General features: G+C 34.8%; 1 pseudogene; it reads right to left on the bottom strand.

Moving 5' to 3' along the window:
- Positions 1-690: 690 nt before the first annotated feature.
- LOC149534107 (cytochrome P450 750A1-like) lies at positions 691-2,364 on the bottom strand (annotated as a pseudogene).
- Positions 2,365-3,535: the final 1,171 nt, after the last annotated feature.

Genomic DNA, 3,535 nt, shown 5'->3' with positions numbered 1-3,535 from the left:
ATGTTGTTTAATAATGTCTAGTCTTTTCTGGTTGTACCATGGGTCAACACCCTCTTACTATTTTTTTATTAAAAAACAAATTAGTTTCTCTTTGTTTGATGCAATTGTCACTTTCCATGATTGTTAAAATAATAAATTGCGTTGCTTGTTCAATATGAGCAATTTCATTGAAAGGTGGTTTATAATGTTTGTTTTATATAAAATTATTTTTATATAAAAGAAACCTTTATGCTTAGGTATTGTTTACTTAAAGAAGGTTTTTAATTTATACTTATTGAAATAATAATAAAAAGTATATAGAGAAAAAAAAATATTATATATTTAAAATTTGTAAATTTGTGAATGTGTAATAATATTAATAATAGTTAAAGATAATAGTTAAAGAATAATATTTTTAAAACTTAAGTGAATATTCACAATTTTATAACAAAATTATACATTCCAACATGAAGGAATAACTTAACTTTTTAATTTATGATTGTGTTGTAAAAAAGATAAGATATTAAATGTTGAATTATAACATGTTAAATAGAACATATATGAAGATTAAGTGATCTAGTCGAAACATTGAAATCAAACTTATTGTAATATATATACATTTTGCATTCATCTCATATCAAGAATAATATTTATTTGTAAAGGTTATCATTACATTATTCTAGAGAGAAGGTAAACCAATTTAAATAATAACTAATTCACCCTTGGCTGTGAACTTGGAATAGCAAAGAGATGCACTTTTCTTGGAATGGTGATTCCGAAAGATTCTGTCATGTCTATCTCTACTTCCGATTTCCAATTGAAGTAGTGCACAAGGTATACTAATACGATCTACATATTGGTAGTGCCCATTTAAGCATCGGGGCAGCTTCTCCTTCCTGACCCGAAAAGAATCATGCTCAGTTCAGGTTCTCTTATTATATCAAACTTTTTACCCATAAATCTCTCAGGTCTAAATTCTAAGAGATCTTCCCATACTTTTAGATCTCTTCCTATTGCCCAAGCGTTAACAAGCACCCTTGTTTTTGTGGGTATGAAATAATCTTGATGAGACCCTTCCACAAGACAATCTTTTGTAGATTTGTGGGGGATGAGCAAAGGGCCTATTGGATTTTGGATATAGTCTCATTGTTTCGTTGAGCACACAATGGAGGTACTCCATGCTTGAAATACGAGAAGCTTTTATTTTGTCAGCCTTTATAACTATAAAATCAATTTCATCCATTAACTTTTTCATGACGCTTGGGTTCTTCAGTAACTCGCTCAATACCCAGTCCAATGTAGATGCAGATGACTCTATTGATGCAATAAACATATCCTATAAACACAGACAATCCAAATCAGGCGTATATAAATAAATATAATCAGTACAGAGCAATGCAACTACTTATTTATCTAAAGTTTTCAAGCATTGTAATGATAGATAATATAAGAATAGAGGGGAGATGAGTTTTTCTCACCATAAGGATACCCTTACTTTGCTCATCCGTGATATTATCCATATCCAAGAGTACGTCAATCAAATCTTTCGGCCGCTCCTCCTCCTTCTCTTCCCCCTTGTGTGCTCTGCTCCTCCTCTTGCGCTGCACATGCTCGTCTATTATCTTGTCAAAAACAGCGTCCAAGCGGTGGACATTCTTCATACGGCGCCTCACCCGCTGCAAGTCGAGCCAGTCCAAGCAAGGAATGAACTCGCCAACATGAACAGCTCCCATCAACTCATTCGCCTTCCAAATCAAGTCCTTAAACTCAGTCCCACTAGAGAGACGGTCGGCATTAGTGCTACCAGTCAGTATTCGCCACATCAAGTCGGAGCTGTAGCAGGCAACGCTCTCGCTCAAATCAACGGCGACTCTCCCTTGCTCGCTCTTCTGCCAGATCGATCTCACCATCGCCATCGCCTCTTACTCTCTCACACCTCTGAACGACTCCACTCTGCTCACTCAGCAGCTCCAACACGCATATCTTTCTCATGTTCCGCCAATGTACTCTGTAGGGGGTATTCGAGATGTCCTGCTGATTGTAAAACAGGTGTTTTCCGGCGGAAGTAGGCGCCCTGCTGGCAAAAGTCAAGTCGTGGGTTTTCAGAAACTGCTTGGCCGCCTGAGCAGAAGAGGCCACCACCACGGGAACACATCCAAACTTCACCGCCATTATTGGCCCATGTTTCTCTGCCAGCCACTGCAGACCGCGGTGAGGGAGAGCTCCCAACTGGTGAAGGTTTCCTATGATGGGCAGCAGAAATGGCCCTAGCAAACTCAATCTCTCTTTTCTTTTTCTCATCGCCCCTCCAAACACAATGGACAACATCACGGTAAACAGAAAGATTGTGAGGCCTATTGCCGAAACATTCGTATTAAGATCCATTTTTATTTTTTATGGAAACTCACAAAGGCAGACTGATGCTTTACCGTGCTGGGGAGGGCGGTATATATGGGAAGGAGCAGCTGCGCTTTCTGCTTTCCAATTATTTGAGCAATGGCCATAGGATTCCTCTTTTACAGGCTGCCAAGGTGGACTGGTCTGAAAACAGACACGGGCCTTCTTCAATATCAATAAGAAATTACTTTGAATATCTCAACGTTGACAGCGAACAATATTCCAATCTAAAACCCAATGCTATCTACTCTCTTACTACAATATATTGCACTACATGCTTCCCTTTCCCTTTTCATATCAATTAGCTTCTTAAGGTTTCTTTCCTTATTAAAATCCCGAAGACCAGTTCTGCTGCTATGCAACGTGAAACAACCACTTTTCCATTTGAAACGATCAGCCCTCTTTTACAACTTCCCTTTATAATAACTAATTTGTTTAAGAGTAGAAATGGCCAGATTTAAAACATACTTATCTCTTAAGATTGGATTCAGAAAACAAATGATTTCATTTTATTATATTTCTATACTCGAACTTGAAGATGAGAAGATGTTAATCTCATAAATGATACATCAACATTTTCTTTAATTTCTTTTTTTGTTAAAATATAAAATAGAGTCTTGATTATGAAGATATTTTTAGATAATGTAAGATTTAGATAATGTAAGATCTTTTATGTTTCATACAGATCAAAATTAAGATGTTTTGAAAGTTGTGTGGAATTTTATAGAATTAAAACTATTTGTTAAGATTATGAATTTTACAATTCAATTTCTTGTTTTATATTAAGGGTTCCTTATACATGGCATTTGAGGTAAGTTGATGTATAAGATTGTAAAATAAAATAAATTAGCTTCTCTATTTTCAAGAATAAGAATGTTCTTAAGAAATTAAATAATAGCGATATGTAAATTGCCGATTTATCAAATAATACGTTCATAAGCTCTCAGTTACAAAAAAGACATGATCTTAAAATTCAACATTAAGAAATATTCTTTCCTAACTAATAACTTAGTTTCCCTTGAATATATCTAAGTTATCTATTCTTTTATAAACATGAAAATCACCATAAGAATGTAAATCTTATTAGCAATAATAAATGATGTCATTTTAATTTATTCCAATAGTATTTAGTTTACTCTTATGTAACGTATACAAGTAC

This window comes from Cupressus sempervirens, chromosome 10 (genome assembly GCF_028749045.1).
Source record: "Cupressus sempervirens isolate cs-2001-9-10 chromosome 10, ASM2874904v1, whole genome shotgun sequence".
In the NCBI taxonomy this organism is placed as follows: domain Eukaryota; kingdom Viridiplantae; phylum Streptophyta; class Pinopsida; order Cupressales; family Cupressaceae; genus Cupressus; species Cupressus sempervirens.
This window is presented reverse-complemented; position numbering and strand designations above follow the sequence as displayed.